The following is a 24775-nucleotide window of genomic DNA, read 5'->3' as shown; positions in this document are numbered from 1 at the left end:
TATAACTAGAATAACTACTACATCACTGTCCGAAAGTAAATACAACAGTATATGAGAATAAGGGAAGGTGACTCAGAGGCGTGCGGATACCGAGCAGGCATACCTTGAAGTCTCTGATAAAAGCAGCTAGCAGGAGATCTCTAACGACCGGCACGAGCAAACATACTTGGATCTGCACAAAAATGTGCAAAAATGTAGTATGAGTACACTACAACAGTACCCAGTAAATAGCGAGCCTAACCTCAGTAGAATAGTGATGAGGCCAGGTCAAGACACCTATTAGAATATAAGTAAACAGTATGAAATGTATTAAGGATAAATGTTAGAAAGAAAGAAACGACTGATATAAAACAAGATAATAACCTGAACAAATACCATAATCTAAACATAGGAACACGTAAAAGAAACAACTGAAGAAACCGAAGTGGTCATACACGGACAACAGCTTCTACAACAAATAAGAATGAAACAACAACAAATATTTCCACCAAAAACTCTTTTCCACATGAAATTAACAGCAAGAATCACAATGAGGTACCTCTTCGTGTATAATGAAATCAAACCGAGGTACCACCTCATATGATCAAGAATCACAACTGAGGTACCGTCTCATATTCATATTTCTCAATTTCAATCACAATCTCTCCCAATACAACCGCGTGAGCCATACATTTGAAATAGGTTTTGAAAAATAATTTTTCCGAAATAGCTACATGCACTTTAGCCCACCTTATGACGCTGCGAGGCTTCACGTAGTTCCACCTACAAACAATACGCACATAAGTCCCACCTTATAACGCCACATGCACATCAACCCAAGCCTTATACGACCGTATGCGCATCAATAACATATCACAATAACAACTCACACCACAAGTGCCCACATATCGCAACTTGCCAACAACAACAATATCAATGTTTTCACAACAATAGCACATGGCTCCACCACAGTGAAAAATGCTCAATAAGATAGATGTTTCAACAATAACCAACATCGCCTCAACGTATTAACAACTTTCACAACTTCAACACCAAATAACTCAACAATGGAAGAAATAGTGTATAACCACGATATTAGATAAGACTAACACACAATAAAGGAGATAACATTTAACAATGAGTCTCAAATAATGGAAATCAATAAGTAAAGGGATAACATGAACAATTACTTCAAGTAACGAAGGTCAATATCGAAAGAGATTACACGAGCAATGACTTCAAATAATAATAATTAACAATTAATGGATAGCACGTAACAATAAAAGAGGCAACAAGTTCAACTAAAGCATGGAGGTAATTTAGCAAGTAGGATGTAAAGCGAATACTAAACAAGCATTTAAGGGATGTAAGGATAGTCTAATAAAATTAAGGATAAATTAACTACGAGAATTTAGAATATGATATGGCATTTCAATTAAAGCATGAAAATAGTCTAAGTAGCCTAAACCGGTCAATTACCACGTACAACCCGTGTACTCACTCGTCACTTTGCATACACGAATTTCACTTAGCACAATTGAATCAAGCAATACCAATCTTAAGGGGTAGTTCCCCCACACGATGTTAGGCAAGACGTTTACCTCAATTAGGTCAATTCAATACTCAGAAATAGCTTTTCCCTTAAAATTCGCCTCCACACAGCTCAAATCTAACCAACATAGATTCAATATAATCAAACAATACTAGGGAATTCAATTGCAATAGATAAAGTAAAGATCTTTATACTTTTTTCAAAAAGTCAACAAACGTCAACTCGGGGCTCACTCGGTCAAAACTCGGGTACAATGATAGACTCCGTCTACCCATGACAACATGAGTTCATATATGTGATTAGTTTCAAAATTCGAATCCAAATGGACTCTCAAAACTCAAATTCTTATTTTTCAAAAACTTGACAAATTTTCACTTTGATTCACATGATTTTGATGTTGAACTCTAAGATATGCTAATGGAATATGATTACAAATAGATTAGAATCATTTACCGAAGGTTTGTAGGTGAAAATCCCCCCCTCCAAATCGCATCTTACCGACTCTAGCTTTCAAAAATGTAAGAATAAGTTCAAAAATTCCGTCTCTCAACCCTTTAACTAACTGCAGATGTCGCATTTGCGACATAAGGTTCGCAGTTGCGAACCAGGGAATATCGCAAAAGCGACCAATTGCAGACAAGTTCTATCAAATCAAATCAACTCCAAATTACAAAAGCGAACTGGAGAATATCAAATCAAATCAACTCCAAACTACTCAGCATATATCGCAATTGCGAACTGAGGGAATATCACAAAAGTGAACAATTGTTCGCAATTGCGAACATGTCCAATTTCTGTTGGGTTCGCAAATGCGAAGGGAATGTCGCATTTGCGACAATTGCCCTTACATGTCACCTTCGCAAATGCGAGCCTGATGTATCTAATTGCGACACCAGATTTGCCATTTTTCAGTCCAAATCACTCTAGAACATGTATGAAACTCATCCCATCCCTCGGGGCTCCCAATCAAATATCCACACAAGTCTAAAAATATCATACGAACTCGCTCGCGCGATCAAAACATAAAATAACATCTAAAACTACGAATCGAACACTAAAATGCATGGAATTCAAGGAAATTTTCAAGAATTTCTAGAATTACAACTAAACATCTGAATCCTATCAAATCAACACCAAATTTTGCAGACAAGTTCAGAATGTCATAACGGACTTATTCTAAGTCCCAAAATTAAATTCCGAGTTCAATAGCTAAAAGTCAACCTACGATCAAACTTTTCAACTTTAAATTGCCAAATTTCGGCAAATCAACCTACGGACTTCCAAAATCAATTTCGGGCATACGGCCAAGTCCGAAATCATGAACTAGTGGAGCCATAAAAAAACAGTTCCGTAGTCGTTTCAACGAAAGTTAAAGTTTGGTCAACATTTTCAAATTTAAACTTCTAAGTCAAGAATCAAGGGTGCAAATCAATCTAAAAGCTTCCCGAAACGAAACTAACCAACCCGCAAGTCATAAAATTATAAACACACATTGTATGAAGAATGAAAAGAGGAAATAGGACGCAATTACATAAAATGACCGATCGAATCGTTACATGTAGTCCAAGGATGGTATACAATATTAAGATATGAGCGTATGAATACACATTTGTCGCGTGTACAAAGAAATAAGCCAAATTATATCATTTGTATAAGCAGAATATTCTCTATAATTATCAGCCAATATTTTAAGTGTTCCGTTGTTTTCGTGCTTCTTAACATTGTTGCCGTTACATATTAATTAAAATCCACATCATCAGGGGAATCAAAACACAAAACGTCTTTTTTTATAGTGTGTCATCTTCTAAATTCATAAATTATTTAGTAAAATAATTTATCAATGTTTTCTTACTTCATATTGAAAACATTAAATGGGGCAATTAAAATCACTTTTAGCCTGCAGCTTAAATTATTTATATTTGATATCTGCAAAAGTATAGAAAATTTATATATATATATATTTCTTATAGTGACAATGTCATTTTCCCATATTAATCACGCGAGATGCAGTACATGATGAATATACAACGATAAAAAGTTCTCGTGATAACATTGTGTACCTAATATAGCAGGCGCAAGATAGTAGCAGTTGTCCACCGTCGTATTGTCGAGGTTGGCACATGTAGTAAACATCTGTTTCGTTACGGCATCTAATTTGTTTATCACTGAATAGATGCCCTAGAGAAAGAACAACTAATCCACCAAGTACTAGCATCTACACTATAAATTCCAGAGCCAAGATTTCTAAAGATGTGAATTGCTAAAAAGGCCAAAAGCATTAGTATATTGATTATGATGGAGAAAACCGAGTTCCCACCTCACGTAGTCATGAGTCATCTTCCCTTTTCCAAGTGCAAGGACATGTGAATCCTATGCTCAAGCTCGCCGAGCTACTGAGCCTATCTGGTATTCATGTCACCTTCATCAACACCCTTTCTATTCAAAATCGACTTTCCCGTAATACAGGCATTCAATCCCGTTTCAGCCGCTTTCCTGGCTTTCGCTTTGAGACCATTACCGACGGCCTTTCGGACAATGTTCCGCACACTCATCAAGAGACTAATAAATTGATGGTGATTTTTGATTTCTTGAGAAGCACTGCGAAGCCAATTTTGAAAGAAATAATTCTTGCCGCCGGTTGTCCAAGTGGTAGTAGTGAAGTTACAAGGCAGGGGCCAGTGACTTGTTATAGCTGATGGAATTCTGAGTGTGGCATTTGAAGTAGCTGAAGACGTTGGAATTCCAATCTTATATTTTCGGACTGCAAGCGCTGCCTCATTTTGGATATATTTATGCTCGCCTCAACTTATTCAAAACGGAGAGCTCCCCTTCTCTGGTGAGTCATGAATCTAAGCTCTTTTTTTTTCAAAAGAAAAAGTTTATCAGAGAAAAAAGCCAAAGAGAGTAGCTTTTCTTTCTAATCCATTTCTCTAGCTTATTTAAGCTTTGGACCAAACGGATCACAAAGCAATATGAACATGAACTCGTTGCTTTCTCATCCATTCACTCTAACTTGGGATGACAATGAACTAATTACCGGAATTAGGGGTGGAGCTAGAAATCGAAGTACGGTTTCGGCCGAACTCTGTAGCTTTAGTACAAAGCTGTATTTGTATTAAAAAATTCACTTAATATGTACAAAATTTAAATTAAGAATACAAGTACTAACACCTGAATATTGTTATCCTAGAATTTAGAAACCAAAAATTCCAAATCTTGGCTTCATCTCTGACTGGAGTCGTGTATTCTTGTAATCAAATTAAACTTGAAATCTTGGGCTTTTAAGGTGATTTAGGATTCGAACCCTAGCTGAATTACAGAGATCAAATCAATGAGAGTGGGAGAGAATTTGTGCAAAGTGCTCAGCTTTCCAATATCAGTAAAAATGAAATTTTACAATGTATGTCTCGACTATATACTTGTATACACATTCACTTGACAATTGTCCTATCTAACCCACTAATTATGCTGACTAACGACTTTGTTGACTAATAACTAACAATTTAAGAATTAGTTAAAACTAAAAATAATTAATAAGTTAGCTAGTATTACGTTACACCTTCACTCTCATTACTCCCCTTAAGCTGGTAGGTATGAAAACATCAAGGACACCCATCTTGGAAACTAGAAACTCGTGTTGTGGTATGTATAACCCTTTTGTCATAATGTCTGTTAATTGCTCCTTTGTAGCCAGATATTGTATGTTGATCAAACCTGCTTGTTTTTTCTCTTTTATGAAATGGCGGTCAATCTCTATATATTTAGTTCACTCATGATAAACTAGATTTGCAGCAATTTGTAGTGCTGCCTCTATCATTATAGAGGTCTACTGCATATGAATCTCTTCTCCCATTTTATCACGATCCGGAATCCCACCCTCGGAACCGTGATGACGCCTAACATTTCACTTGTTAGGCAAACCAACGTTAACTAGGTTATTTAACCAATTTTACTAATTCAAAAGAAGATATTAACAATAAAAATTGTAACAAGTTGAATTCAAGTGATGTAATACTGAATAATGTAGTCTAAACATAACCCAGAATATGGAGTTACGAATGCATGAGCATCTAGAGTGCTACAAATATAGTCTGAACAAAATACAACTATTTCGAAGCTAAATAAACAGAAATGATAGAATGGAAGGGGGACTTAAGGGCTGGAGACGCCATGCAGCTATACCTCAAGTCTCTACAAGTAGCTGAATCTGAGCAGTCTCACTATGCGCAGCTGGGATCAGCTCTGGTATTTGTACAAAAAGTGCATAATTGTAGTATGAGTACAACCGGCCACATGTACCACGTAAGTAACGAGCCTAACCTCGATGAAGAGTGACGAGGCTAAGGCAGGTCACTCACAAATAACCTGTGCGAAATAATAATAACAGGAAAAAAAAGAATAGAATAAAGCCATAAACTCATGAAATGGATCCGAAAACCAACTACCAGTGAACTCAGAACAACAAAATCTCAAATCTCATATTACAATACAAAAAGTGACTCTACAATCTCAAACCAGTACAATACCACATATCAAATCCGTTATGGCACGCAACCCGATTCCACCATAACACTATCTGCTCATATCATAATCTTGTCTTATTCCTTTTTATTATTTCAATAACGTTGCGACGTACAATCCGATCCCCAAATAATTCCAAACTATTTAACTCAACAACAATACTTGCAAAGTATCAATAGGAGGGTAAAATGTACCAACAATAAAGAATCATAGAATAAATGGAGAAAGTCCAACATCTCGAAATCTCAAACAATAAAAACAGGTAAAACAAGTGATAATTAAAATATACAATTAAGGCAAATTAAAACAAGTAGCAAATAAGTAGAAATCGCATAGAAAATGAACAAATCAACGTAAGTAGCAGTTAAATAACAATTAACCATAGATGTCAAGTAATACGTGTAACAATTAAAGCATAAAACATGAAATAATATGGAACAAATAAAAATATGGAAGTAAATACTACAACCCTGCATGTTAAATCATGTGATGCATATACACGTGTCACCTTGTATATCCGCCGATTTTTCACATAATACACATAACAAATAATTCAATCAAGTCAAGGTTAGACACCATACTTACCTCGCTACGCAACCAAATCAAGGCACAACTGCGGCCTTTCCTTCAGAATTAGCCTCTAAACTAATCAAATCTAGCCAAATATAGCTTAAATAATTCAAGCTGGGCTTTAGAAACTACCCACGAGTGAAAAAATTTAATCTTTAATGATGTCGATAAAAGTCAATAAAAGTCAACCCCCGCTCGGTCAAAACCCCAGATTTGGACCAAAACCCAATTACCCATTCACCCCAAGCCCGGTTATTTAATTAGTTTCAAAATCCGACCTCAATTTGAGGTCTAAATGTTAATTTCTCAAAATCTCTAATGTCTACCTAAATTCCTAATTTCTACTATGAAAAAGCTTAGATTAAGGTTTAAAACAATAGGTGTTTATGAAAGTATAAGGAAACAACATAAAATCTATTAATCAATAAAGTGGGGATGAAAACCCTCTTCAAAATCGCCTCTAGGTCGTGCTCAAACTTGAAAATGGTGAAAATAACTCAAATCTCGTCCTTTGAATGTTTAACTCAAATCCCATCCTTTAAACCCCATCCTTCGCGAGCCATGGCTCACATTCACGTTAAATTACTACCTAACCAACCCCAGATACCATAACTCACCACGTTCGCGAAGGGTAAGCCCTCTACTGCTTCGTGTTTGCAGAAACATCCCCGCGTTCACGTAGAAGAAATCGGCTCCCAATATAATTTCCCCTTTTGCGATCGTGAAGCACAAGACATCAGACACCAGCAACAATTGAAAACCAACAACTTTCAAAGTCCAAAATGGTATGTAGCCTATCTAAAACTCACCCAAGCCCCAAAGGTTCAAACCAAACATGCACACAAGTGTAATAGCATTATACGAACTCGGCCGCGCAATCAAAATACCAAATAACACCTAGATCAACGAATCGGACATCAAAATACATGAAATTTTCAAATAAACTCCTATCAAATGAACTCAGTTTTGCACCAAATTTCACAGACAAGTTTCAAATAGTAAAATGGACCTATACCAAGTCTCAAAACCAAAATCTGAACCCAGTAGCCATAAAGTCAACCTACTGACAAACCTAAAAAGATTTAAACCTTCAAGTTAATAGCTTTCGAAAAATCAAGTCAAATCAAGTTAGGGACTTTCGAATTAAATTCCGGGCATACTCCCAAGTTCTAAATCACGATACGGACTCATCGGGATTGTCAAAATACTGATCCGGGATCATTTACATAAAATATTGACCTTAGTAAACTCAAGTTATTTTTAAATCCAAAAATCATATTTTCTTCAAATTTTCACATAACATTTATTTGAAAAAAAGACATGGACTGTGCACGCAAATTGAGAAATATTAAATTAAGTTAATTGAGGTCTCAAAATATGAAAATAAAGGCTAGTACTCAAAATGATCTACCGGATTATCATATTCTCCACCTCTAAAACAAACGTTCGTCCTCGAACAGACATAGAAAAGTATATAGACCGGTGAAAGGTGTGGTTATCTACTTTGTATATCAGACTCGAACTCCAATGTAGCTGCCTCGATCGGCTGACATCTCTACTGCACTCTAACATAAGGATAACTCTTAGACCTCAACTTCCGAACTTGTTGGGCTCTAGCCACCGACTCCTCCTCATAAGTCAAATCCTTGTCCAATTGAACTGAGCTGAAACCTAATACATGGGACAGATTGTCGTGATACTTCTGAAGCATAAAAGCATGGAATATCAGGTGATATGCCGATAAGTTAGGTGGCAATGCAAGTTTTTAGTCCACCTCACCAACCCTCTCAAGGATCTCAAAAGGACCAATATACTTAGGGCTCATCTTGCCCTTCTTCCCGATCCTCATCACACCCTTCATGGCTGATACCCGAAGCAAACCCATCACAGGTCTTCCGATCATCATATTTCTTCTGTCTAGACTAGTTGTACGAAGCCTATCCTGAATCAACTTGACTTTCTCCGAGGCATCCCGAACTAAATCTGTGCCTAATAACCTAGTCTCTCCCGGCTCAAACCAACCAACTAGTGAACGACACCGCCTCCCATACAAGTCCATAACGAGCCATCTGAGTACTCAATTGGTAGCTATTATTGTAGGCAAACTCTGCAAGGGAAAGAATTGATCCTATGAACCCCCCAAAATCTATAACACAAATGTGTAGCATGTCCTCTTAGATCTAAATGGTACGCTCGGACTACCCATCCATCTGGGGTGAAATGATGTACTCAACTCCACTCGCGTACCTAATTCCAGCAACACAACTCTCCAGAAATTCGACATGAATTGCGTGCCTCGGTCGGAGATGATAGACACTAGCACACAGTGAAGGCGAACAATCTCGCGGCTATAGATCTGGGCCAGCTGCTCTCAAGAATAGGTAGTTACAACCGGTATGAAATGTGCAGTCTTGGTCAACCTATCCATAATAACTGATATCGCGTCAAATCTCTTCAAAGTACGTGGGAGACCAACAACGAAATCTATGGTAATATGCTTCCACTTCCACTCGGGAATATCAAGTCTCTGAAATAAACTGCCATGCCTCTAATGCTCGTACTTCACCTACTACAATTTTAACATCGAGCCACATACCCTACTATATCTTTCTTCATTCTTCTCTACCAATAATACGGCCTCAAATCCTAATACATCTTGGAGGTACCCAGATGAATGGAATACCGCAACCTGTGGGCTTCCTAAAGAATCAACTCATGCAGCCCATCAACATTGAGTATACAAATCTAACCATACATCCACAACACCCCATCATCTCTAATAGAAACCTCCTTGGTATTGTCGTGTTGCACTGTATCCTTAAGAAAAAGTAAATGGAGTCATCATATTGATGCTCTCTGATACGCTTATACAAAGAAGACTGAGAAATCGTGCAAGCAAAAACCAGACTAGGCCCTGAAATATCTAACCACATGCGTTGATTGGCCAACTCCTGAACATCCAATGCTAGTGTTCTCTTACCAACATGAATATATGCAAGGCTACCCATACTCTCTGCCTTTCTACTCAAGGCATCGACCACCACATTGGCCTTCTAGGGATAATACAAAATGGTAATATCATCGTCTTTTAATAGGTCTAACCACCTTTGCTGCCTCAAATTTAGATCCTTTTGCTTAAATAGGTGTTGTAAACTTCCATAATTTGTGAATACCTTTCACGACACACTATAGAGGTAATGCTTCCAAATCTTCAATGCATGCACAATGGCTGCCAACTCTAAATCATGAATGGGTAGTTCTTCTCATAGGGCTTCAGCTGACGTGAAGCATAAGCGATCACCCTACTCTCCTGTATTAGGAAACATCCGATCTCAATCTGCAAAGCATCATAATAAACTACATATGAACCCGATGATTATGGCAAAATTAGAACTGGAGTTATAGTCAAAGCAGTCTTGAGCTTCTAAAAATTCAACTCACACTCATCAGACCAAATAAGCGGGGCACCCTTCTAGGTCAATCTAGTGAATGAGGCTGCGATAAATGAAAACCCCTCCATGAACCGGCTATAAAACCCGCCAAACCGAAGAAACTCAGAATATTTGTAGCTAAAGTATTTCTAGGCTAGTTCTTAACTGCCTCAATCTTCTTAGGATCCACTTAATGCCCTAGGATGATACAACATACCCCAAAAAGACGACTGAATCCAACCAAAACTCACATTTTGAAAATTTGGCATATAACTAACTATCTCTCAGAATCTAAAGTACGATCCGAAGATGTTGCTCATGCTCTTCTCAACTGGGGGAGTAGATCAAAATATCATCAATGAAGACGATTGCAAAAGTATCCAAAGATGGATTAAATACCTGGTTCATCAAATCCATGAATGATGCTAGGGCATTGGTCAAACCAAATAATGTCACTAATAACTCATAATGACCATATCGAGTCCGAAAAGTTGTCTTAGGGACATATGATGCCCTAATCTTCAACTGATGGTAGCCAGATCTCAAATCAATCTTTGAAAACACTTTGGTACCCTGAAACTAATCAAATAAGTCATCAATCCTCGTCAACAAATACTTGTTCTTGATAGTGACTTTGTTCAACTATCGAAATCTATACACATCCTGATCAAACCATCTTTCTTCTTTACAAATAACATTGTGTACCATAGGGCGAGACACTAGGTCTAATGAATCCTTTATCAAGCAAATCTGCAACTGCTCCTTCAACTCAGTTGAGGCTATACGATATGGTAAAATAGAAATGGGCTGAGTGCCCAGAGCCAAGTCAATACAGAAGTCAATATCTCTGTTGGGTAGCATCCCCGACAGATCTGCATGAAATACCTCTGGAAACTCGCACACAACTGGTACTGAATCCATGGAAGGAACCCCCGCACTAGAATCACGGATATAGGCCAAATATGCTAGACATCCCTTCTTGACCATATGTCGATCCTTCACAAAAGAAATAACCCTGCTAGTAGAATGACTAAGAGTCCCTCTCCACTCTAGTTGAGGAAACCCCGGCATGGCTAGGGTCACCGTCTTGGCATGGCAGTCTAATATAGTGTGATAAGGTGACATCCAATCCATGACCAAGATAACATCAAAGTACACCATATCAAGAAGTAGAAGACCTACACTAGTCTCAATGTTCCCAATAGAAACCACATACGAGCGATAAACACGATTTACTACAATAGAATCTCCTATATGCATGGACGCGTAGAAAAGAACACTCAAGTAATCACGAGACATAACTAGATATGAAGCAAAGTAGGATGACATGTATGAATAGTTAGAGCTTGGATAAAATAAAACTGAGGCATCTTTATGGCAAACAGGAACAATACATGTGATGACAACATCAGATGACTCTGCCTCAGGTCTAGCTAGAAATACATAGAAATGAGTATAGGCCCACCACTATAACCTCCCCCCCGTGCGACCTCTAGATGGCTAGCATCTACCTCTAATGGCCTTACCTCCATCTCTAGCTACCTGAACCCCGTCTCTAGCTAGTTGTGTGGGAAGTGAAGCAACCGGTGTCGGCACAATGTCATGAGAACCCTGCTGAGGTCTATTTCTCATCAATATGGGATAATACTTCCTGATGTGACATGTACCTCCACACTCAAATCACTCTCTCGGCTGCTGAGGTTGATGAAGCTGAGTTTGACCTTGACGGATCGGATATCCATGTAGTTACTCTGTGATGGTGGTGCATTGATATGAGCTGAAGGTGCATTGAATACTGGTCGCTCCGAATGATACCCATGTGAACCACAACTACCTAAATCACCGTGAGATACTTGTAGTGCTGACTGAATCAGCCTAGGAGGATGGCCTCTACCAAATGAACCTCTGCCCCAGATGAGTCACCACGGAAACCCCCAAAGTGACGAGACCTCTTCTCATATACTACCTCTCTACCCTGACTATGAATCATCTTGATTCGTCCTAGCAATCTCCATGGCCCTTTGGAAAGAAATATCATCCCCAATCTCCTTGGCCATCTGTAGACTAATACTAAAAGTAAGTCCATCAATAAATCTCCTCAATCTCACCCTCTCAGTAGGGAGTAAGATAACTGCATGGCAAACTAGATCCACAAATCGGGTTTCATACTAAGTAACAGGCATGCTACCCTTTTGAAGGCACTCGAACTACCTGCGGTACCCCTCTCTCAGAGTGAAAGGAATAACCGAGCGTACCTTCTGGTTTGCTCCGCTCATAATCCTGCCACCACCTCTTCACAAAATCGGTCATCTCAAAACTTCAAAGTCGTCCATATTAGGCTCAACAATACCCATGTTGCGCAATACCTCATGGAAATAGTCCAAATAATCCTATGGGTCCTCAAAAGTTTCACTAATAAAATGAACAGGAAAGATCTTGGTAAACTTATCTAACCTCATCAATCCCTCAGAAGACATCGGGGGTCTCTCCCCGGGTTGTGGAGCAATAATAGGTTGAACCACCCCGAATGCTGGAATCGTAGAAGTCTGATAAATGGGAGCCATTTGCTCCGGAGCATGAGTAGTGGGAGTCTGTGCTCCTCCTCCGGACTTAGAGACAATTGGTGCCATCGAAAATGCACCGGTCTGGGCCATACTCTCCATAAGGCCCACCAAGCGGAGTAAGGCGTTCTGAAGTACGAGAGTTGCTATAAATCCTTCTGAGACCTAAGCGGGTCCGACTGGTACGGTCTGAGCTAAGATCTCCTCCTCATAATCAATCTGAGGCTCCACATTGGGTTCTACTGAACGAGATTTAGGCTGAGCTCTACCTCTGCTCGGCCTGTGGCTCGACCACGGCCCCTACCCCTAATAGTAGCTGCAATAGGGGGCTCCAGCTCCAGCTCCTACTCGGCTGTAGATGTTGTGCGTGTTCTCTCCATCTGAAAGAGAACAAGAATGGAATTATTCAAACATCAATGATAGAATAAAATCTCACGATAGTGAAAGAAAGAAGTGAAATTTTCCTAAAGCTCTATAGCCTCTAGAATATAAGTACAAACGTCTCCGTACAAATCCTCCAGACTCCACTAAGCTTGCTCATGACTCGTGAGACCTAAGAAACCTAGTACTCTGATACCAACTTATCACGGCCCGAAATCCCACCCTCGGGACCGTGATGGCGCCTAACATTTCACTTGAGAGGCAAGCCAACTTTATCTAGATTATTTAACCAATTTTACCAATTCAAAATAAAACATTAACAATAATAATCGTAATAACCTAAAGTAGAGTGATGTAATACTAAATAACATAGTCTAAACATAACCTAAAATCTGGAGTCATGAATAAATGGGCATCTAGAATGCTACAAATAAAGTCTGAACAAAATACAATTATTTTGAAGGTAAATCAACAAAAATGATAGAATGGAAGGGGACTTTAGGGCTACGAATGCCATGTAGCTATACCTCAAGTTTCCACAAGTAGCTGAATCCGAACAATCTCACTATTCGTAGTTGGGATCAATTCCAGTATCTGAATAAGAAGTGCAGAAGTGTAGTATGAGTATAACCAATCTCATATACCCTATAATTGCCGATCCAAACCTCGACAAAGTAGTGACGAGGCTAAGGCAAGTACCTCAAAAATAACATGTGCGAAATAATAATAATAATAATAATAATAATAATAATAATAATAATAATAATAATAATAATAGTAACAAACTAAGAAAGCAAAAAGTCAAAGTATAAAATGAATCCGAAAACCAACTGCCAGAGAACTCAAAATAATAAAACCTCAAATCTCACATTACAATACCAAGAGTGACTGTACAATCTAAAACCAGTACAATACCACATATCAAACCCGTTGTGGCGCGCAACTCGATCCCACCATAACATCATCTTCTCATATCATAATCCAGCCTTATTCCTTCGTATCATTTCAGTACCGTTCAATACCGTTACGGCATGCAACCTAATCCCCAAACAATTTCAAGCTGTTTAACTCAAAAAACTCAACAACAATACTTGCAAAGCATCAATACAGAGGGGTGAAATGTACCAACAATAAAGAATTACATAATAAACGAAGAAATTAAACATCTCAGAATCTCAAACAATGAAAATCAGTAAAACAGGATTAAGGCAAATTGAAACAAGTAACAAATAAGCAGAAATCGCGTGGAAAGTGAACAAATCAATGCAAGTAGCATTAAATAACCATTAACTAATATTACATAGATGTCAAATAAAAATATGTAATAGTTAAAGCATATAACACAAAATAACATGGAACAAATGAAAATATGGAAGTAAATACTCCAACTCTACATGCTCAATCCCGCGGTGGCGCATATACACTCGTCACCTCGCATATATGATGCATTCCCACATAATACGCATAATAAATAATTCAACAAGTCATAATTCCCTCAAATCAATGTTAGATACCATACTTACCTCGCTCCGCAATCAAATCAAGGCACAACCGGGGCCTTTTCTTTAGAATTAGCCTCAAAATCAATCACATCTAGCCAAATATCGTTCAAATAATTTAATTTAGGCTTTAAAAACTACCCATAAGTGCAAAAAAATTCATTTTTTAATTATTTCAATAAAAGTCAACAAAAGACAAACCCCAATCCATTTGGTCAAAACCTGAGATTCGAACCAAAACCCAAATACCCATTCACTCCCGAGCAATTTTGAAATCTGACCGCAATTTGAGGTCTAAATCTCAATTTTTCAAAATTCTCAATTTCTATCTAAATCCCTAATTTCTCTCATGAAAAAAGCTTATATTAAAGGTTAAAATCAATGGGTGTTTATGGAAATATAAGAAAATAAGTTAAAATCTACTAACCAATAAAGTGGGGATGAAAAATCTCTTCAAAATCATCTCTAGGCCGAGCTCAAACTTGAAAATGGTGAAAAATGACATAAATCCCGTCCTTTGAAAGTTTAAATCACTGGGCGTAAGGTTTCCTTTGAGTTCGCGAGGCACCTGACGCGATCGCGATAAATATCGGCCAAAAAGACTTACGCGTTCGCGATGTAACCTTCGTGTTCGCGAAGTCTTAACCCCCCTAGCCTTCGTGTTCACGATCCAAGGCTCACATTCGCATTGAATTACTGCCCAGACTTCCCCTATATCCCACAACCCATCGGTTTTGTGAGGGATTAGTCGCGTTCGTGAAGGAATGGTCGCATTCGTGAAGGGTAAGCCCTACATTGCTTCGCGGTCGCGGTCGTATCCCCGCGTTCGCGTAGAAGAAATCCGCCCCATCCTAAATTCCCCTTCACGATCACGAGAGTAGCTTTACAATAGTGAAGCACAGGACATCAGACACCAGCAACAGATGAAAACCAATAACTTTCAAAGTCTTAAATGGTTTGTAGGCTATCCGAAACTCACCTGATTTCCTCGGGCTTCAAACCATACATGCACACAAGTGTAATAACATCATAAAACCTTGATTTCATGATAAAAATACCAAAATAACACCTAAAACAATAAATCAGACATCAAAATGCATGAAATTTTAAAAGAAACTCAAGAGCTTCTAAAATCACAACTGAGCGTCAGAATCCTATCAAACCAACTCCATTTGTACCAAATTTTACAGATAAAATTTAAATAGAAAAATAGACCTATACCAAGTTCCGGAACTAAATTCCAAACCCGGTAGCCATAAAGTCAACCTACAATCAAACCTAGGAAATTTTTAAACCTTTAAGTTACTAGATTTTGAAAAACCAAGTCAAATAAAATTAGGGACTTCCGAATTAAATCCTGGCATATTCCCAAGTTCAAAATCACGATACGGACCCATCGGGATTGTTAAAATACCGATCTGGAGTTTTTCACATAAAATATTGACGGTGTCAGCTCAAGTTATTTTCAAAGCCAAAAATCATATTCTTTAAATTTTCACATAAAATCTCTTCGAAAAAAGACATGAACTGAGCACACAAATTTAAAAATATTAAATGAATCTTATAAAGGTCTTGTGACACAGTTCCTTGAAAAATCCTACAATCCACATTATTTCTGATACAGTGTTTGCCATGCTCTTATAACTCCACTTCAACTGAGCTTCTGGGATTTGTTGTCTGTTTCCTTAACTTCCAAGATATCAAGGAGTCTCCATGTTTTATCATAAAATCAGTGACTAATTTTTTGGAATTAGGACATGATGCTCAATATGTTTCACAATTTGCTTTCAACCTGTTTGATCTATTGTTGCTCATGAGAATCCCTAGTCCTGGTTCTTTTCACATATCTCACCACCTTCAAAGCAGGTGTGACCTTTTATGTTGATGCATAAACTGACTTAGAGTTTGTACGGCAAAGCTAGTATTTGGCTTGGTTTGTGTCAAACATAGGAGTCTTCCTATTAACCTATGATAAACATCTTTATCATGCATAATTTCATCATTTGTCCTCTTTCCTAGTTTGTCAATTTCCATAGTGGTTAGCTTTATGTTGTTATACAAAGGAGTGCATGATGGTTTTGATCCAGTTAGGCACATGTCTCCAATGAGTTCCAAAGCATATTTTCTCCGGTTCATTAATATTCCCTTTTTTTATCTGCTAAACTCTACTCCCAAGAAGTATTCTAGAGTGCCCAGATCTTTCATCTTTGAATGCAGAGTGTAGTTATTATTTTGTTTGTTCAATCAAGTTGATGGTGTCCCCTGGAATTATCATGTCATCCGCATACACCAAGATTACTACTATGTGCTTATCAATTCTTTTGATGAAGAATGGTCAAGCTGCTTTGTGTAAAGCCTGAATTCATTAGTGATTTTGTCTACTTCACATTCCATTATTACCTGCGTCAACCCATATAGGGAGTTTACTAGCCTACAAACCAATCCTTTATTCTCCCCCAATCTAGAAAATCCCTCAAAAGTGACATGTAAACTTCATCATGAAGATTCCCCTACAGGAAAGTATTATACTCATCCATATTGTGTATGTGCCAACATGCAGCTATTGTCATGGATAACACAGTATTGACTGTGACAATATTCACCACTGGTGAGAATGTCTCATGATAGTTGAGGCCCTCTTGTAGGTTGTACCCTTTTGCAATCACCCTTGCCTTATATGTTTCAATATCTCCATTAGCTTTGAACTTCAACGTGTAGACCCATTTGCACCCAATAAGAGCATGATTCCTGGTAACTCTTAGGCTCAGTCACAAGAGAGACAACCATCAGATAATGCTGACAATTTGGGGAAATATTTGCAGATGAAAGACTGTCACTCATGGGATAGTAACATTTTTCAGAAGTTGTAATGGTACCATAATCAGACATCCAAGATGGTAATTTTTATTTCTTGTAGACTTTCTCAAAGGCTCACCATCCCCGTCTTATATTTTAGGAATTGCCAGGTCTTCAGCATTCTCAACCTCCTACTGAGATAGTTTCTCCCCAAGATTAGGTATTAGATTGGGCATGTTTGTCTCTGCTCCTATATGGATGAAATCTGATGTTATTTCGAACTTTCATCGAAATATTAACCCGTCATTGTTCGATCAAGATCGAACTCTTCTTATTCACGAAGGCCCTTGTCCTTTAAGGGTGTTATTTCGAACTTTCATCGAAATATTAACCCGTCGTTGTTCGATCGATGTCGAACTTTTTTTTTTGGCGAAGGCCGTTGGCCCTTATGGGTGTTATTTTGAATTTTCGTCAAAATATTGACCCGTCATTGTTCGATCGAGGTCGAACTCTTCTTTTTTGCGAAGGCCCTTGGCCCTAAACTGTGTTATTTCGGTCTTTCGTCGAAATATTAACATGTCGTTGTTTGATCGAGGGCGAACTTTACTTTTTGGCGAAGGCCCTTGGCCTTTAAGGGTGTTATTTCGAACTTTCATCGAATTATTATCCCGTCATTATTCGATCGAGATCGAACTCTTCTTTTTCACGAATGCCCTTGTCCTTTAAGGGTGTTATTTCAAACATTCGTCGAAATATTAACCTGTCGTTGTTCGATCGATGTCGCACTTTTATTTTTGGCGAAGGCCGTTGGCCTTTATGGGTGTTATTTTGAACTTTCATCAAAATATTAACCTGTCGTTGTTAGATCGAGGTCGAACTCTTCTTTTTGGTGAAGGCCCTTGGCCTTTAAGGGTGTTATTTCGAACTTTCATCGAAACATTAACCCGTCGTTATTCGTTCTAGGTCGAACTCTTCTTTTTGGCGAAGGCCCTTGGCCTTTGACCATAAGGGCCCGGAATTGACTGACTTTTGAGACTTTTTTGAATCGAACCTTTATCATTTGAAATTGATTGCTATAACTTTATTTGATTTGCTTGAGCATTCTTTGGGCTAGATCAGTCTCCTTTAACAGATTTGGAGCTAGAAAAAATAAATTTTGAAGAATAAAGCTCGTCTGGAATTAAGGTAGGTATCTTGCTTAGCTCGAATTAAGGAATTTTTTCTAAAAAATAGACTTATGTGCTACATGCTACGTGTTTGAGAGTGACGTGTGTGATGACCCGATAGGTCATATCATGTATTAGAACCTAATTTTGCACTTTGAAGCCGTTAAAATCTCTTTTTACCCTCCTCAATTTGCGCGCGAAGTCCGGGCATGTTTCCGGAAAGCTTTCATGTTAAAAACTGATGAAAATATGAAATTCTAACTTTGAATCAATTTGAGTTGACTTCGGTCAATGTTTTGAGCAAACAGATCCAAATTTATAATTTGACGAACCCGGTGGGTCCGTATCATGATTTGGGACTTGGACGTATACCCGGAATGGATTTCGAAAGTCCCTAGCCCGTGTTATCAAACATTGTAGAAATTTGAAAGTTAAAGGCTTTCTAAATTTGAAAGGTTTTACCAATGGTGGACTTTTTAGATATCGGGTCTGTAATTTGGTTCCGGAATCCAGTATAGGTCCAATATTATATTTATGACTTGACTGTGAAATTTGGTGAGAAATGGAGTTGGTTTGACATGATTCGAATGTGCGATTGTAAAAAAATAGAAGTTTCAAAGTTTTTCTTGAAAATTTCAATTGATTTGATGCTCAATTCATAGTTCTAAGTATTATTTTGGCGATTTGATCGCACGAGAAAGTTTGTATGCTTTTTTTTAGACTTGTGTGCACTTTTAGTTTAGAGTCCCGAGGGCTCGGGTGAGTTTCGGATAGGCTACAAAGTGAAAATTGGACTTAGAGCATTGCCGGTGTGCTACAGTTTTATTGCAGGCCACAGACCTCGCAATTGCGAGGTCAATCATCGCAATTGCGACCACCGATGGATTCGCATTTGCGAGCTACTCATCGCATTTGAGAAGAGTAGCTGGGAAGGCCAGAGTTCGCATTTGCGAACAGGGATAGGGGGAGGAAGTAATCGCATTTGCGGAGATCATTGTTCGCAATTGCGAACCATTCTTCGCATTTGCAAAAAAAGCAGAAGTGTGGAGAGCTTCGCATTTGTGATGGTTTCTTCACATTTGCGGGGTTCGCATTTGCGAATCTCAGGTCGCAAATGCAACATCTGCAGCTAATCAAAATGGGACTTAGACGAGATTTTTGGTTCATTCTTCAAAATTTTAAACTCAAGAACCCTAGAGGCGATTTTGAAAGAACGTTTCTTACCCAAATCATTGGTAAGTGATTCTAAACTAGTTTCTTTCAATCTTTCACTATTTTTCCTAAGATTTCAACCTAAAATCTGGAGTTTTCATGTTGGAAATTTGTTTTTTTTGTAGAGTTAGAAATATTTGAAAAATAGGGATTTAGACCTCAAATTGAGGTCAGATTCCAGAACAAATTACATAATCGGGCTCGAAGGTGAATGGGTAATCGGGTTTTGGTACAAATTTCGGGTTTGGACCAAGCGAGCCCGGGAGCTGACTTTTGTTAAATTTTTTTTAATAATGACCTAGTTTGAATTCTTGCAATCGTAGGTAGTTCCTAAGGCTTAATTTGAATCGTTTGATTGGTAAATTGCTAGATTCTATTGGTTCTGAGTCTTGTTTGAAAGGCAAAGCGGTGGTTGAGCTTTGAGTTTGGTCCTTGGAGCGAGATAAGTGTCGTGGTTAGCCTTGACTTGAGGGATTAGAACTTATTTATCTATTTGCTACTTGTTTAGATGTTGGGTACAACGTATATGTGAGGTGATGAGTACTTATGCGTTGTTGTCGGGTTATAACATGCAAGTGGGACTTGTTCTTGTAATTGTTGCCTTCCTTGATCATATTATCCATGCTTAGACTAGTTAATTATTAAATTGATCGTTCTTATCATGTTTATGAGCTTTAGTGATAATTGATTATGGATTCCGAGTTGAGATTGGTATTGTGGGACCGTTGTTGAAGTAAGGCTTATACTTATTGATCCTATCTCCCTGTTTTTACTTGTTCATTGTTATGTGGTAAGGGAGAGCGTTAATCCACGAAGGATGATGCCATGTCGTATATAAGTGTTAATGGACGAAGGGTGATGCCATGCCACATTGTGAGCATTAATGCACGAAGGGTGATGATGTGCCATGTTATGAGAGTTAATGCACGAAGGGTGATGCTGTGTCGTTTCTATTGATTTATATAATGAGGTTGAGAGTAAAAACACGAAGGGTGATGTCATGCGCTTTCCTTTATTGTGTTTAATCATTTCACTGGTTCAAGGCATATTGATTGTTCTGTATATCATTTCTGTTGTCATGCTCTTATCACGTATCCACCTCAGCATGTCCCCCCCCCGATATCACTTGTCTAGCTTCTATTTGTTGTTATTTTTTGCATATACTATTAAATTGCACAGATTTATTATATAGGTGTCTTGTCATAGTCTCGTTACTACTTCGTCGAGGTTAGGCTCGACACTTACCAGTACATGAGGTCAGTTGTACTAATACTACACTCTGCACTTATTGTGCAGATTTTGGTACCGTCCCTAGCTAATCGTGAGGTTAGCAGCTGGACTTGTTCGTCAGGAAACCCAAGGTAGATCTGCTGGTGTCCTCATACCCTGTAGTCTCTTCCTAGTCTTATTATTTTATTATTTCTTTTCTTTTAGAACAATATATTTTCTTTCAGACTCTATTTGTAGTATATCGTAGTAGCTCGTGAGTTGTGACTCCAGATCCTAAATGTATAAGATATTATTGGTTTTATGTTATTCCGCAATCAATTTTAGCTTTTGTTTAGCTTAATTGTTCCTGTTATTGAAATTGGCTGAAGTTGACTTGAGAATCCTCTAACATTGGCTTGCCTAGCAAGTGAAATGTTAGGTGCCATCACGACCCCGAAAGTGAAAATTCCGGGTCGTGACAAGTTGGCATCAGAGTACTAGGTTTCCTAGGTATCACAATCCACGAGCAGGCTTAGTAGAGTCTGGAGGATCGTTTTGGAGACATTTGCACTTATCTTCTAGAGGCTATGAAGTTTAGGCAAAAATTTCACTTCTATTCTTCTCTATCATGCGATTCTGTTCTCTCATTGCTAATTGAACTCTTCTACTCCTGTTCTCTCACAGATGGCGAGAACACGTATTGCATCTTCAGCTAAGCAGCAGCCAGAGCCCCCAGTGGTAGCTCCTACGAGGGGCAAAGGTCGAGGCCGAGGTAGTGCCAGAGGCCGGGGTAGGGGCAGAGATCAGCCTAGAGCTTGAGTAGCAGCGCCAACAGCGGAGCCTCTGGTAGAGTTCGATAAGAATGTTCCAGTCCAAACTGTGCCAGCTGGACCAGTTCAGGTCCTGACGGGGTTCATCGCCACCCAAGTGCTTCAGGATTCTTTGGTTCGTTTAGTGGGCCTTAAGGAGAGTGTGGCACAGGCCGACACATTCCCTATGGCACAAGCCATCTCTCAGGCTGGGGGAGGAGCACAGACTCCCGCTGCTCACACTCCGGAGCAAATGGTTCCCTAGTTTCAGACTCTAGCAGCTCAGCTCGTTGGAGTAGTTCAACCGACAGTTGCAGCACAGGCCGGTGATGGACCAGCTATGTCTTCTGAGGGCTTATTGAGGTTGGACAAGTTCATCAAGCTCTTCCCAGTTCACTTCAGTGGTGCACCTTCTGAGGACCCATGAGATTAACTTAACTGCTGCCATGAAGTGCTGCGGAATATGGGGATAATAAAGACCAATGGGGTCAATTTTGTTGTGTTCAAGATGATGGGTTTCGCCAAGAGATGGTGGAAGGACTTTGTATCGACCAAACCACCTGGGTCGCCTACTCTTACTTGGGACTAGTTCTCTCAGATATTTCTTGAGAATTTCCTTCCTTTCACACTAAGAGAGGACTAGCGAAGGCAGTTCGAGTGCCTTCAGCAGGGTACTATGTCTGACACCCAGTATGAGACCGGCTTTGTAGATCTGGCCCGTCATGCTATTCTTCTACTTTCTACCGAGAGAGAGGGTGAGGAGGTTTATTGAGGGACTTTCCTAGCCTATCAAGTTGCAGATGGCCAAGGAGAGTGGGAGTGAGATTTCTTTTTAGACGGCTGCCAATGTCGCCAGGTGAGTCGAGATGGTTCTAGCAGGGGGGGGAGTCAGGGGTGCCTCATCTAGAGGTAGGTGTACTTTTGGTAGAGGCCATCCTCCCAGGCCATTTCATTCAGTGCTCCAGATATCCTACGGTACTTAAGGTGGTCGTGGCTCTCATATGCCTTATTTCGATCAGCTAGACTATAGTGCACCGTCAGCTCCTATTAGTGCACCTCTGCTCCAGAGTTTTCAGGGTGGTTACTTAAGCCGACAGGGTCAGTTTCAAGGTTAGCAGTCACAACAGCCAATGTCTTGTTATACTTGTGGTGATCCAAGGCACATTGTTAGATTTTTCCCTCGAGCATCGAGCATTTCTCAGCATCAGAGTTCTTGTGCCATGGTCCCGATACTAAGTGCTTCACCGCCTGCTCAGCCAGCTAGGTGTAGGTGTCAGACAACTAGAGGTGGAGGTCAGGCTGCTAGAGGTGGAGGCCAGCCAGCTAGGGCCCGTCCTCGAGATGTAGTTCAGAGTGGTGGCCCCTCGCCCCGATGCTATGCCTTTCTAGTGAGGCCTGAGGCTAAGTCTTCTGACGTGGTTATCACATGTATGGTTCAATTTGCAGTAGAGATGCCTCAGTTCTATTTGATCCGGGTTCTACTTATTCCTACGTGTCATCCTATTTTGCTTCATATTGGTTGTGCCTCGTGATTCTTTGAGTGTTCCTATGTATATGTCCACACCCGTGGGTGATGCTATTGTTGTAGATCGTGTTTATAGTTCGTGTGTGGTTACCATAAGGGTCTTGAGACTCGTAAATCTCCTACTTCTCGATATGGTTGATTTTGATGTCATTTTGGGTATAAATTGGCTGTCACCTTATCATGCTATATTGGATTGTCATGCCAAGACAGTGACCTTAGCCTTGCCGGGTTTGCCTCAATTAGAGTAGAGAGGCACTCCTGGCCATTCTACCAGCAGGGTTATATATTATGTGAAGGCTTGGCATATCATCGAGAAGGGGTGTCTATCTTATTTGGTTTATGTCCGCGATTCTAGCGCAAAGGTTCCTTCAATGGAATCAATATCGGTTGTTCGTGAGTTTCTAGAGGTGTTTCCTGCAGACCTGCCAGGGATGCCACCCGATAGAGATATCAACTTCTGTATTGATTTGTCCTCGTGCACTCAACCTATTTCTATTTCGCCATACCATATGGCCCCATTAGAGTTGAAAGAATTGAAGGACCAATTTCAAGATTTGCTTGATAAGGGCTTCATTAGACCTAGTGTCTCGCCCTGGGGTACGCCCGTGCTGTTTGTGAAGAAGAAGGATGGATCGCTGAGGATGTGCACAGATTATCGGTAGTTGAACAAAGTCACCATCAAGAACAAGTATCCATTGCCGAGGATTGATGACTTATTTGATCAACTTTAGGGTGCCAAGGTATTTTCAAAGATCGATTTGAGGTCTGGCTACCATTAGATGAGGATTATGGCATATGATGTCCCTAAGTCAGCTTTTCGGACTCGGTATGGGCATTATGAGTTTCTACTGATGTCATTTGGGCTAACAAATGCCCCAACAACATGTATGGATTAGATAAACTGGGTGTTCAAACTTTATTTGGATTCCTTTGTGATTGTGTTTATTAATGATATCTTGATCTACTCCCGCAATCGAGAGGAGCATGAGCAGCATCTTCGGATCATTCTTTAGACTCTAAGAGAAAACTAGTTATATGCTAAGTTTTCAAAATGTGAGTTTTGGTTGAGCTTAGTCGCTTTCTTGGGGCACGTTGTGTCGGTAGAGGGTATTCAGGTGGATCCTAAGAAGATTGAAGTACTTCAGAACTGGCCTAGACCTACTTCAGCTACATAGATTCGGAGTTTCTTGGGATTGGCGAGTTATTACCATTGGTTTATGGAGGGATTCTCTTCTATAGCATCCCCGTTGACTAGGTTGACCCAGAAGGGTGCCCCGTTTAAATGGTCAGACGAGTGTGAGGCGAGCTTTCAGAAGCTCAAGACTGCTTTGTCTACGACATCGGTGTTGGTGTTGTCCACAGGTTCAAGATCTTATATGGTATATTGTGATGCATCTTGTATTGGACTTGGTGCGATATTGATGCAGGATGGTAGGGTGATCGCATATGCATCGCGGCAGCTAAAGGTTCATGAGAAGAATTACCTTGTTCATGACTTAGAGCTGGCAGCCATCGTTCATGCATTAAAGATTTGGAGGCACTTTCTTTATGGCGTGTCGTGTGA

The 24775-nt window shown here is 39.4% G+C and overlaps 1 pseudogene; it reads left to right on the top strand.

The window, feature by feature from the left end:
* Positions 1–1287: 1287 nt before the first annotated feature.
* On the top strand, positions 1288–21162 carry LOC142181837 (7-deoxyloganetic acid glucosyltransferase-like; annotated as a pseudogene).
* Positions 21163–24775: the final 3613 nt, after the last annotated feature.

Source organism: Nicotiana tabacum, chromosome 6 (genome assembly GCF_000715075.1).
Source record: "Nicotiana tabacum cultivar K326 chromosome 6, ASM71507v2, whole genome shotgun sequence".
Taxonomy (NCBI): domain Eukaryota; kingdom Viridiplantae; phylum Streptophyta; class Magnoliopsida; order Solanales; family Solanaceae; genus Nicotiana; species Nicotiana tabacum.
The sequence above is the reverse complement of the archived record's forward strand: the minus strand, read 5'-3'. Positions and strand labels throughout refer to the sequence as shown.